Raw genomic sequence first — 14,580 nt, 5'->3', positions numbered from 1 at the left:
GGGGCGAGCACGCTGCGGCCCCGGCCGCCGGGGGCGCGCCGGGGGCTCGCAGTCTGCGCGCGCACGCCGCTCGGCTGCCGGGCTGCCCGGCCGGCCGCTGCTCGGGCGGGCGCGGGCGCGCGCCGCCGGCGGGGGCGCGCCGCGAGCTTTCGTGGCTTGGCGCCTAGAGTGGGTCCCGCCCGACTCGCGCCTCCCGGGAGCTGGCCTCCTGGGGGGGGGGGGGGGGGGGGAGGATGGAAGACGGAAAAGCGGAGGGGAAGGAAAAACGAGAACAAGACCGGGAGGAGTGGGAAGAGGGGAGGTGGGCAAGCTCCAAGAGGAAGCAGGGACACAGAAACTAGTGGGGGGTGGAGGGTGGGAGGAGAGGGAGAAAGTCGGAAATAAGCATCCAAGTTCGAAAGCACACTTTGGTGATACCCCATTGCATGTAGGTTTAGCGACACTCGAGCCCAGTTAGGTGGAACCTGAGCCACTGGCCTCAAATACACTGGTTCTGAACTGTTGGGAGTGTGAGCAAGCAGGTGCTCTCTGGAGCTCCACACCTGAGACAGCCACTGTATGTAAAGAAGGTACAAAGCAGTCCGGGAAATGGCCATGCTGAGGTGTTTTTAATGTTAACCTGACCACATACCACGATTGCTCTGAGATTATGCTGGAAAGTCAATACTTTTCCCATTTTTAATTGACAACTATTAAAGCCCGATCAATCAGCATATCTTGTACTTGTTCCCTACATCTCCTCGGAGTCCAGGGAGAACATTTAAAAGTAAAAATAAATATATAAATAAGTGCCCCACAAACACCTCACAGGTTCTAAGATGTTTGTTGTGGTTTCACACTCGCAGCTGTGGACTTTTCAGGCTTGGTGTTTGGGACATGAAAATAAAGAAATTCAAAATATATCTCAAAACATCTATAATATCCAGACTTGACAGATAAATATGTCGGTCATGTAATGTACTTAGCTATGTTAGAAGACTTTGTTTAGATGTATAATGAGATTGTTCTTAATTCTCATTTTAAAAATTTGGCTCAAAACTGCTTGAATGAATGAAGGGGTGTGTATTATTGAGCAAGTCCCATTCTGATAGCTTAATAAGGGGCTGTAAAATGACAATATTCAGATATAAATATTCGTTTAAAAAACAAATCTGAAAGAAAATAAGTGATCTCTAGTGTGGCTACACTATGTCAAAGTAGCCCGACAAAGTCAGGAGTCTGTCTGTTTGTAAACAGTAGAAGATTGGTTTTGGAGCTGGGCGTTGGTGGCACACACCTTTAATCCCAGCACTCGGGAGGCAGCAGCAGGAGGATCTCTGTGAGTTCGAGACCTGCCTGGTCTACAGAGCGAGTTCAAGGACAGGCTCCAAAGCTACCCAAAGGGGGGGGGGGAGTGAACAAAAAAGAGATTGGTTTTGGTGCCTTTAATCTAAATGTGTGGGACCTTACAAACAGCAGAGGATGTTTCATTCCAGTGAGGAGGGAGAAAAAAGAGACTTATTCACATACTAAACATTGAGCCTCTATGTACATCCTTGTGCACTTCTGTTAAAAACTGACACATGCAGAAAATATGTATGCTTCCCACTCTTACACTTATAAATTAAGTCAGATCTCTATATTAGCAGAAACATTTATTAAGCACTTTTTAGGTATCTTACACCATCATTCTAGAAAGTTGTGTAGCATCTCATTTGATCTTAGCAGGAAGAATTTGAAATTTACTTAAGAGCTAAAATTCTTTAATTAAAACTCTCAAGTAGCTTGCTTAACATTAGACCTAGAAAGGGACAGAATCAGGATTTAAACGCAATGATGTCCTGTTCTAAAACCCATTTCATAAATGGTCAGTGGTAGATTGCTTGCCTATCATGTTTAAGAACCTGTGTTTGATCCCCAACATCAGGAAATAAACCATTAAAAAGCTTCACTACTGCTCAGCCACAGTATATAATTTTTAAAAAGTTAGTAAGAAAGTGAAATTAAGCTCTATTAGAGTAGCACCAGGGTTAAACAGAAAGAACTTTGTTTTAATAGATTGAAAGATTGAAAAACACTGTTATCAAGAAGAAAACACATTCCAAAAAATACCCTATGAAATGGACAGACAGGCAACTAGAATGGTTAAATAGTGTCTCCACACGCACATGCTATTTAAGTTGGGAAGAATGGCATATCCCTGTAATCCCAGTACTCAGAAGATTAAAACAAGAAAATCACAAGTTCAAGGTCAGTCCAAGCTACATAGAGAAGACACTGTCAAAAAGTCAGATGAGGGGAAAGAGATGGGGGTAGTAGAGGATGAAGAAGGGGGGAAAGAGGATGAAGATTTAACTGGTTTGTGATAAAGAAGGCAAATAATAATTGCCAGGCACTATTGGAGTAAAAGTGTGTCAATTTTTGACATGTTGGAAAAGAGAAAACAAAGTGCTTGAAAAGTTCAAAGTACGATAACTAATACACTATTTCTTTTGTTTTGCCTTGTACCTGATCCTCCTTTTTGGAAACGAATCATCATTGTACCTTGAATACATGTACTGAATAATTATGCTGCATCCCTTAAATAAGTACAAATATTACACTTCAATTAAACATAAACTATTTTCAAAAGAAAGAAAAATAAAATCATACTGGTGTGAGATAATGACTATGTTACCTGACTCAGATATGGTGATCATTTTATAATATATACATATAATAGGAGACATCAAGTTTCAAACCTGAAATAAATACATTCGTCAACTAGACCTCAATAAAATGGGGGGGGTGACTTGATTAAATACAATATTATACTATGGGTGTCAACTTACTCCCCACACCTACCAAAATGAGAACACTTGTAGAATAGAAAACCTGAACCATTTAGTGGCATCACACTACAAAGTAGGGTACCATGGGTGCCATTTCTGCTGAGGGAATTTAAGAAAGCAGAATGCAATCTCCCGATTTAGAATTTGGCCAGTAGACAAGAGCCTAACGCCCCTACTCTAGTGAAAATAGCAAGGAATCTTTAATGGGCACCAGTAGTCATGTCCTTAGTTCTGCATTTCATCTAAAAGATAAAACACTATCGTGGTTGTCTTGCCAGGCAAAGGGCTGACTGATGCAATGGGAAACCCAATAACAAGGATTCTCCAGCTGAATTACAAAAATAGCTTTTCCCCCAAGGATTTTTCATTCCAACTCTGAGCTTCACTATCACAAGGCAAATAGACAAACACAAATGTGATCATTGCAGAAAATACATCATTACCTGACTACTAGGGCTTACTCATCTGGAGTCCTTTGTTGTACTGGTTTGCTGAAATGAGGGGAAGTAAATAGTAAACTTTTTCTGTGTGTGAGCCGCTAACCTTGCAAAATCACTAGCACAGAAACAAATGCCTGTAGACAGACACAGGTATATACATGGATTTCATTCAAACATACACAAATCTATAAAATAAATTCTGTATCACTATATACATAGCATACTGGATAGGAAACTGAGCAAGATCAGGGTTCTTTTGACTCAAAGTACAAATGTCAAAGGTAAGATAGTGTGTCGTTTCTACCCTTTGCTGACCCTGGAGTGCAGTGATAATACTTTTCAGAGGAGACTTTGAGGCGCCTTTTCTCTTTGTAACTCACTGTTGAGCTGGGAGCTAAAGATCCCAAGTTTCTCTTAAGTAATAAAAGCAAAGTAAATAAGCCTCTGGCTCTCTATCACCATTCAAATTGGCCATTCAAATTGAAACCATCTCTGCTTCTACATCTGCCTCCAAATTGCTAATAACCAACTTGTCAAATATTTTGTTTTTACAACAGTGGAAAAACTACTCAAACAGTGAATGTGTACACCGTTTTCTATGTGGTAAATTAACTTTAATTAAACCCAATGTCTACTGATTATTTTAGCATTGCCTCAATTTAGTCTCATATTTATAAGGGTTTTTTCATTTTAGAAAATAAGAATAATTGTAATTTGATGTGACAGTGAACTCCATAATGTTGCAAAAATTATTCTAGGTTTCTGGAGTTTGTGGTAAGATGAGAAGCACTCACATTGTTGAATTAAAAACAAAACACCATTTATGCCCAAACAAGTGTTATTTTTATCTCCTGCTATCCAACTTTCTCAACTGTCATCCTTGAACAACTGCAGAATGGAATATTCTTAGCTGCCACTTTGATCTAATCTTGTACACATGTAACCCATGGTTGTGGTGATAAAACTAGGCACTAGTTCCCATTTCATGTTTAACAAATATGTGAGATAATAGTAAAGTTTTACCTGGTTTTAGATTCAAATAGATGAACAGTTTTGTTTTCCTGGTTTCAAAAACATATTCTTGCCTCTTAAATCTTTGCTTTTATGTGAAGAATATGTTTACGGGTAGAAGTGCCATGATCTTGGACTATTTTTCCACTTACTTCATTTACATTTCCTATAGTATACTGGAGCACACACTAATTGAATGGTGCTTTGCTACCTATTTCCTTGAGACAGAGTTACATTGACTCTTTAATGAGATTTAGATATGCTAATATGAACACTGTATGTGAGAAAAAAGATAGAGCTAGCTCATTGTAGATTAAAAAGGAAAACATTTCAAGGAGGAGATGATGAAGAGATAGTATAGCAAGCAAAACGTGAAGGTGTCAAATGCAGTTTGCACAATGTCAATTTGATTCTTTCTGTTTTAAGGCCATTTATGCATACATCCATTAGGGTGTGCGTGTATATATATTACAATACCCAGCCTCCAAGTTTAATAATTAATATATAGTTGTTTTCTATTGCTAATCCCATCACATTCTGGAAAATTTATTTCAGTATATTAGAGGCACAAGTCAGGCAATGGGAGAATTAACTTTGTTAATTAAAAAGTAAAAGTCTATTGTGGTTAAAACTCTCTTTTGTACAAATACATAATTTAAAGTTTAAACTTGCTTGTGGAACTGAGGAGTAGAAATCTGAACTCCATAATTTCTACAGAATCCTGACTGAAGTGTAATTAATTTTGTTTTACCATATCCCTTGTTTAAAGATCCATAATTTATGTCTCATTCTCTTAGCATGGGCAATGCACCACGATGATGGTGTTTGGGAGGGCTTCTGCCTCTGGGTGCTTATTCTCCTGGATTCCCACCCCCCAACTCCTAGTGGTGTCATTAGCTACAGACTCTTCTTTTGAACAGTTCACCCCCATGCCACAAAAACTGCTTGGCAAGTCAGCTGCTATTAAATCCCCAGCTGTCTTCTGCATCCACAAGGAATTCTTCACAGAATTCCACCAGGAGTTTTGGATTTCTTTCATAGGCTTCTCTAACTAAAACCCAAGCTGCCATTTCTACTATAAATGCTTTGTAAGAACATGTGGCTTTTCAAAAGCACTTTTAATTTCTCATGCTGTACTCTGTCCTGGATTTCTCTTACATGTTTTAAGTTGTTTCCTCTTTTTATTAAGATACAACTCACAACTCATATAAACCACTCATTTAAGGGTTAGAATTCATCATGTTTCAGAATGTCCATATAGTTGTACAACTGATGGGAGATGTTCTAAAACACATTCACCCAAAGTAAATCCCTGTGCCAATTACCAGTTATTGCCTATATCTTCTCACTGCTTCCTGCCTCAGACAACCACTAACATACTTGCTATCTCTATGGATTTACTTTCTCATTCCTATAAATGGAATCCTACAGCGTTTGCCCCTTATGTCTGGCTTATTTCACTTAGCACAATGGTCTCAAGATTTCTTCATGTGACAGCATCTACCAGCAACTTATTCCTTTTTATAACTAAATAGCATTCCATGTACTGGGTAGGTCAACTTTTGTTTGCCAGCTTATGCATCCCTTGATATTTGGGAATTTGCACATTTTGATTGTCATGAATAATGCTGCTGTGAAGATATATATCTATATACAACATTTTAAATGTATTCTTTGAAAATTTTATACATACATACAATGTATTTTTATTATATGCCCCTCTCCTCTTCCCTTCCAATTCCCCCTGCACCCTTCCTCAACAATTCTCCTTCCCACTTTCATGTCCTCTTCTCTTTTTACTTTTAAAAAATAACCAACTGAATCCAACTAGTGCTGCCAGTGTGCACACTGATGTGGGGCCATCCACTAGAGCATGAGCAACCCACGAGAGGCCACTCCCCAGAAAGCAACCGACTCTCCCTCCCTTCCCCAGCAGCAGTTAACTGCCAATAGCGCTCAGCTGGGGGTGGGGCCTTGCGGGCCTCTCCCCTATCATGACTGGAATGTTGACTGGCTCGATCTTGGGCTGGTAACCACAACGCTGCGAGTTCCTAAGTATATCCGCCCTGTCATAGCAAGAAGACAATGTTTGCAGGACGACTCCCCAGCTTCTAGCTTTCATAAACTTTCTATGATATTTCCATGACATTTTCCGGGCCTCGGCATAGATATCTCATTTAGGGCTGTGCTCTCCACAGTCTCTTACTTTGACTAGTTGTGATTCTCTGGGTTAACCAGCCTCCACTGCAAAGAACAAAAAAAAAAAAAAAAAAAAAAAAAAAAAGAAGCTTCTCTTATGAGAGCTGAAAGCTGCACTAATCTATGGGTATGGAGATAAAAATTTAGAATGTAGTGTGATACATTTAGCAAATTAATGACAGAATTTTTGTGTGAATTTATTTTTTCATTTTGTGTAGATATATATATTCTCTTGAATATATATATATTCTCTTGAATATATATATATATATATATATATATATATATATATATTAGTGAAATGGCTGGGTTATATGTTTAACCACTTTGAAACCTTTACAGAAAGTGGGAGATATTTTTTTTTCCAAATTGGCTCCAGCATTTTACAATCCTATCTGAAAACATATCAGGATTTCCAAATTTCCACATCTTTATGACTACTTATTATTGTTATTATGGTTTTTACAAAGTTCAATTTACTGTTTTCCTTTATTAGTACAACTAACCTTCATTTACTCTTAATTGCTATACTCTTAATATTACATATAATAAACTGTAGTCAAATACAAAATCATGAAGATTTACACCCCTACTTGCTTCTTAAGATCTGTATAATATGAAGAGAAACCTTGCTCATCCTAGACATAGGGGTGTGTGTGTGGGGGGGGTTGGAGAGGTGCCTTGGCCCTGCCTTTAGAAGATGATGGGACAGGCTTTGTAGGCTTCCTGTGGGAGGCCTTACCCTCTCCGAGGAGCAGATGAAAGGGGGAAAGTGGGGGAAGCAGGTGGAGAGAAGGGAGGGGGAACTGGAATTGGAATGTAAACAATAAATTAGTTACAAAATAAAAACGATTTGTATAGCTTTAGCACTTATATTTGAACTACTCATTTATCCATGTTGAGTTTAAATAAAAATAGAAGAGTATGGCGAGATCATCGAGTGGGTGAAGGTCTTGCCCCACTTGTGTTAGGTCCCACAATTTGTATCCTTAAAACCCGAGGAAGAAGTTAGGTGTGCTTGATGACCTACTTATAGTGCCAGTGTGCAGGAGGCAGAGACAGGAAATGAATGTCTCGAGGAGCAGCCTTTTCACCCAGGCTAGCCAAATAAGTGAAATTTGCTTTAGTGAAAGAAATTTTCTCAACATATGAGGCAGAGAGTGAGCAATGAAGACCATATATCCACCTCCTGCTTTCATGTGCATGCAAATGTGTAAAACACACACACACACACACACACATGCTGGCGCACGCGCGCACATCAATATAAGACTAGGATTGAACACCTTTAATTAATAACTTTGAAGTGAAAGTAGTTTCACCAGTGACAAAGGAGGAAAACTAGCAGACTATTATATTGTGTTGCCCCTTGCCACAAGCAAATATTTTCAGAAGCATGAAATTGTTAACAATGTAAAATATGACGAGGAATTCAAACAAAACAAAATAGAGGAGAATCTATTGGATTTGGCAAGATAGAGGTTGCTTGCTGTAATAACATGAATAGTTTCTTTAAGTCCTGGGGCCAGAAGCCTGATTGGAGTGCATTGGAAAAGGGCGATGGGGAAAACATAGACAATCCTGTCAAAAATATTTGGTTCTGAAGAGAAACAGAGACATGAGACAGTAGTTAGAGAGGAATGATGGATCAAAAGAGGGCTGTTATTTCATTAGGGATACTTTTTAGAGCTCTTATTACTAGTTATGATTATCTTTATTAGAATTATGCCTTTGATGGCCATCATTAAAGTCTTCTGTGAAGTTTATCTACAAGCAGTTGTTGAACAGAAACACTTCTATCTTGAAAATCACAACTGCTTAGATCTTAAAATTATCTATTATTCGTTTCTAGTCTGGTCAATAGGGACATCAGTAAGACAGAACAATCCACGTAAAATGAAGACTGATCTGTGGATGAAGACTGATGTGTGGATATCATTGTATTCCTACTGGTTCAGCTAAACTTTTGTTCCCCAGAATCCCAACAGAGTATACTGATTGCTTTGCACAAAGCTTGACTGAGGCTATAGGAAACATCCATTCTTAGGCCTTTCCCGCATTTGTTCATCCACAGCACAACTTCAAACATGTTATTTAACCTCATCCTTTTTATATCTTCAGCTGTACGTTAATATATGCTTCATAAAATGGTAAGATTTAAATAAAAGAGTGTCGTACATGTGTTGCATACACTTACAAGCATGAAAACACAAGTACACATAAGCTATAAATAAATAAATCTTTGAAAAAAAAAGAAAGTATGTCTAAATTGCTCAGCATGGTGTTTGTATTGATTAAGATAGACTATGTGCTCTAACAAGTAGATGAAAAGACATAAGAGTTCAATATCTGACTTCTGTTTCTTACCTAACAATTTTGAGTATCCCTCTCAGTAAATGGCTCTCTTAATAGGGTCATTCAAAGGTGCAGTCTAATTCCATTTTGTAGCACTGTTATCCTATGAGCCTTGTCATCTAACTGGTAGAAGCAAATTCAAAATGTAGGAAGATATTTACTCTTTTAAAAAGCCATAGCTAAAAGAGTTCACACATAATTTTTTTAAAAAAAATATTCGCTTCCATCTTCTAAAATGTAGTCACATAGCATCATATAACTTTAAGAGAGACTAGAAAATGCAATCTAGTGTTAGCCTAGTCAGAGAAAAGAATAACAGAACAGGAGAATCAGGAGCTGGAAGGTCATGAAGCAATGTAGGCTACCACGTTGTATCACAGTGCCCTATCTATTAAATTTAAATCATGATATTTTCTTTGGTTATTTTTTGTTGTTGCATTTGATTGATTGATTGATTGATTGATTGATTGATTGATTGACTGGTTGATTTTATACAGGGTCTCATGTAGCAAGGCTGGTTTCAGACTTGCTGTATACTGAGGATGAGCTTGAATTCTTAATCCTCCTGCTTCTACCTTCAAGGTGTTGGGATTACAAGAGTGAGCCACCACACCTAGTCTCCTATACAGGTATTTTGGGAACTAAGTGAAGTCTTGCTTATCACATCTGACACAAAGTAGAAATTCAGAACATGTTAGCTCTAACTATTATTCGTGATACCTTTAGATCTGGACAAATTCCCCAAGAAATGGAGCATAAATGAAGCAGAATTTGAAATAAAAAAAAAATGCTAACCATTATTTGGGGTTCACGATATGCTAGAAAGCACTGTGCTCTTTGGGATAGACTGTCATTTAGGCCTCAAGACAGCTCTCTGATATTGAGGTCATTATCATCACTATAGTTTATAGTTCTGCAGATTAGAAAAACCAAGGCTTAAATAGTTTAACTCACCCTTGACCATATTTAAAACTTAGTTGTTGACTATGGCTGGATCCTTAAAGATCTAGTTGAGTCAATGAATTAATCTCCTGGTAGGTTCACAATAGGATGACTTTATTGAAAGACAGAGAAAACTAGAAAGTGGGGTCTTGTTGGAGAAACTGGATTGCTGATACCATGTTTTCTGGAGCTATACCACTCCATGGACTCTTCATGTATTCCCTTCCTTTACTTTCTATCTTCCATGGGGTTTGTAGCTTCTTCGGCATGTTTCTTGCTGTCATGACATTCTGCTTTCCCATGAACCTAGAATCAACAATACTAAGGAATATGTACTAAAACCTCTGAAGCTGAGATTCAAAACAAACCCTTCTTCATTGAATCATTTCTCTCCGGTGTCCAGTCACAGTGAGGGGAAAAAAAACAACCACACAATTTGGCATCATCTCATTGTACATCATGAAGAGCTCAAAGGGTTTCCAAAAGGAAGTTGTGAACCTCATCTAGATTTTGTAGGAAAATGGAAACACTATACTTCGTTGCTCTAAGATAAGGACAATGCTGTGGACAAAGGGGAATCCCACAGAAAAGGGGGAGGAAGGATTGTGGGAGTCAGAGGGGATGAGGACACCATGAGATCATGGCCCACAGAATCAATTAAGCAGGGCTCCTAGGAGCTCGCCGAGACTGAAAGAACTCTGTATGGGTCTGTTCTAGGTCCTCTGAATATATGTTATGTGTGCGTTGTTTAGAGTTCTTGTGGGATTCCTAACAGTGGGAGTGGTGTGTGTGTGTGTGTGTGTGTGTGTGACTCTTTTGCTTGCCCTTGGGACCCTTTTCCTCCCACTGGGTTGCCTAGTCCAGCCTTGATATGAGAGAATATTCCTAGTCTTGTTGGAACTTGTTATGCTATGTTCAGTTGACATCTCTGAGAGGCCTGCTCTTTTCTCAATGGAGATGGAGGAGTGGATTTGAGGGAGAGGGGAGATGGGAGGGGATTGAAAGGAGTGGAGGGAGGGGAACTGCAGTGGGGATATAATGTATGAGAGAAGAAGCATCTATTTAGGAAGTTTATTAGAGAATCAGACTTGTCAAGAGAGAAACTGATTCTATGAGGACAGTGTTGAAGATGATTAGAGCAGGCAAACCCAGCTCCATACAGTCCTGAGCAAGTTAAACTCCAATGGGATCTCTTCCTTGAACCATGGTTTGTTTTAAAAGTATGGCTTTTTAAAATCATTTTTTTTTAAATTTTAAAACAATCTTTGCTCATTTTACATACCAATCCCAGTTCCCACCCCTCCCCTTCTCCTGCTCCCCTGAACCTCCCTCCATCCACTCATCACAGAGGGTAAGTCATTTGAAAGTTCAGATGCCTGTCTTATTTATGATTTTTGCATTGATTTCTGGCTTCATTGTACTGTGATCAGAGTGTCATTTTTACTATATGAATCCTTTGTTTTATGAATCTGCATGTTAGTTTGGGTGACTGTTGTTGGCATGTTTGAAAAGAATAATTCCATATGCTGTTAGATTAGTTTCACTAATGTGTTATTGAAATTTTCTATATACTTATTGATTTTTTTTAGTCTATTTCTTCTGGAAATTACCTAGAGAATTCAAAATTTCTCATGATTATCAGCTTGTCTATTTCTCCTTTTATTTTCGTTAATCTTTCATTTTATTTTGAAGTTTAAGGCCAGCCTGGACTACACAGTGAAACTCAATCTCAAGTAAACAGCCAATAAAACTGCACTTATTAATGGTCTACCCTGTGATGTTTTAATACTTATACATGTTGCATAGCTATCTAAAAATTATCTTTTAAAAACTACTCAAAAACTTTTTAGCATAATGTACATGTGTGTACTTACACATACATATGTGTGCATATGTACCCATACAGTCATAAATACACACATGCATGCACACATCCATAGTCATTCTCCCACACAGTAACACACCAGAACATCAACTAGAAAGTAATTAATACAGACCATTAAATTCTTTGCTATTGTGAATAGCATTGCAATAAGCGTAGGAGCTTAGATGACTACCTTTTAACATAAGCATTTAGTCTACTTTTATTTAAATATAATTACTTATTTATATTCAAATTATGTAATTTTAACTAATTAGGATATCTTTCCCCTCAGTGTATGCTTGGTGAGTTTTAAATAAGTAAGATCTCATTTCTTTGGGAACTTCTTTATGAGGGTATTTAGAATGCTAGGATAAGAGTAAGTTCCAGCAGTGACTATTTCCATTCTGGCAGGTGCCTGATGATACTACAGTCTGGGCTTGTTTTTTACCTTAATTCATGGATTGAGGGTCTTGGGAGTACCTAGCAAATAGAACTGTATGATACACGTCTTTACTCCTCCTCTCCACTTAAAATCAAGTCCACTTTCTTCTTCAAAGTCCCCATGTATGAATGAGTGTGTAACATTATTTCCAGCTCACCAATATTCTGGTCATTTCAGTTCTGGTCATTTCAGTTTCACCTGGGAAGGGATCTTATTCAACTCCTCACCTCAGATAGCACTTGCCTTTGTTTCTATGTCCCTTGTAGCTCATTCCCTAAAGCTAGAAATTAGCATCAGCGAATGTTCTAAGAAGTAACTTCCTACCTCTGCCTTCCCCTAGGTCTGAGTTTAGAGAGGTTCTTTATGGCTCTTTCACAACTTTAAAGAGGTGCTTGTTTCTCACTTCATCTGGCATTTTGGGTTGTTTTCCGTGGGAGAGTAAGTTGGCATAGTATGTTACTGGACCACTACTATCTGTTTTACCCCGCTCCTGCTCTGTGGAGGCAAAGTCATAAAAGTGCACCTAAGCTGCACCTTCTTGGTTGTTGTTGTTGTTTTGGGTTTTTTGTTTGTTTGTTTGTTTTGTTTTTGGTTTTTGTTTTTTCGACACAGGGTTTCTCTGTTTTGCTTTGGAGCCTGCCTCCCGAGTGCTGGAATTAAAGGTGTGTGCCACCAACGCCCAGATTGTTGTTGTTTTGGTTCTTTGTTTCGTTTTGTTTTCGAGACAGGGTTTCTCAGTGGCTTTGGAACCTGTCCTGGACCTAGTTCAGTAGACCAGGCTGGCTTTGATGGCCTTGAACTCACAGAGTACCCAAGTGCTGGGATTAAAGGTGTGTGCCAGTAATGCCCAGCTCGTCTTTTTTTTTTTTTTTTTTCCAGACAGGGTTTCTCTGAGGCTTTGGAGCCTGTCCTGGAACTAGCTCTTAGGCTAGGCTGGACTGGAACTCACAGAGATCCACCCACCTCTGCCTCACAGGTGCTGGGATTAAAGGCGTGCGCCAACGCCCAGTTAAGCTGCACCTTCTATGTGAGTTGTGTTCCAACCCTTTGATTTCCTTAGCGCTGCTCCACAGCTTATTTCCAACAACGCCGGCCCTTTTAGCCGGTAACTCCCCTCCTGCAGTACCTCCATCCAGATCCTTCCTCTTTACTCAGTTCAGAAAACCAAACTTCGATTTTTAGAGTCCTCCTAATTCTCCTCATTCTATTCCAAAGTTCTCTCCCTTTCCCCATCCTTCCTTGCTTGCCCCCTTTCTTAGAGGATCCTCTTCCTGCTTTTCCAGGGCCCACAACCGAAGGTTCTAGGACGGTGTTCCCCAGAATGTGACATTGGACCCTTTCCCAGCTCGGCCTGTTTTATATGGCCCAACAGCCTAAGCATCAAAAGTGAGAGCAAGCATTTAGAGGCATTTTCAGTAATTTGATAACTGACATTATTGGATCTTGTAATGAAAATCAGGAGCTGATAGGCTAAACATCTTTGCTTTCGCACTGACTGTTTTCTAGTAATTAATTTGTATTGTATTTTACAAAAGGACAAATATAAAGCAGATTGGAAAATTCAAGGTACTGACTCTTTATCAGAGTCAGTTTTAGCAGAACGGCAATAAAACCCATTCTCTCTCTTTTTATTTTATAAAGTGTACTTATTTTTATTTACTAGATCTATCTTTTTGTATACATTTTTAATTAAAATATAATTACTCCGCTTTCCCCTTTCCTTTTCTACAGCCCCTACAGCCTCTCCCAAGTTGTCTCCCTACAACTCCTTCCATGTGCCTTCATCATCTAATTGACAGCCTCTTTTTTAGGTTATTGTTACATATACATATATTTATAAATAGATAAATACAACCCGCTGAGTCGGTCTTAGATGTTTCTATGTAAATGGTTTCCGGTCTGGCCATTTGCATAGGCTAACCAATTAGGGGGCTCATCATCCTCTCTCAATTTGTCTGAGACTCAGCTGCCTTAATTAGCTCTTGCCTCCTTTGTGCCTCACTCTGCATAGACATTCTACCAGGTTAAACAATCTTTCTTTTAACTTTGAAAGAACAATTCTCAGTACAGTTTCATTGTTTTCAATTTAGCACCCAAACTACAGTAATCTGCCTTATACCTTCACTACAGCAGAAGGGACCAGTGATTGCTAGGTGTTCCATTCCATATCGGCCCTTCCAGTCTTGTAATGCCCAACTTCACTTTGAATTTGCTGTTTATGGCCAGCCTGCCCTCTTAGGACTTCTGTATTTTTCTTCTCGCTTTCATCGGATGCTGCTTCTCTGTGTCTTGTAGTGTTTTACCTTACCCCAGTTACCTGGCCTTAAGGCCCCAGTCCTCAACTTTACATTTATGCTCCACATGTATTGATGTCAGTTAATATGCTGTGATGAACTTTAAACCTCTTAACTCCAGTCTTGACTTCCATAGCTAATCTGCATGCTGACTTTTTTTTCAACTAGATTATAGTTTCCCTAAAATATCCCAAAGACACCTAAAATCATCATATTTGAAAAA

The sequence above is a fragment of the Phodopus roborovskii genome, unplaced genomic scaffold (genome assembly GCF_943737965.1).
Source record: "Phodopus roborovskii unplaced genomic scaffold, PHOROB, whole genome shotgun sequence".
NCBI lineage: Eukaryota > Metazoa > Chordata > Mammalia > Rodentia > Cricetidae > Phodopus > Phodopus roborovskii.
Note: the sequence above shows the minus strand (reverse complement) of the source record.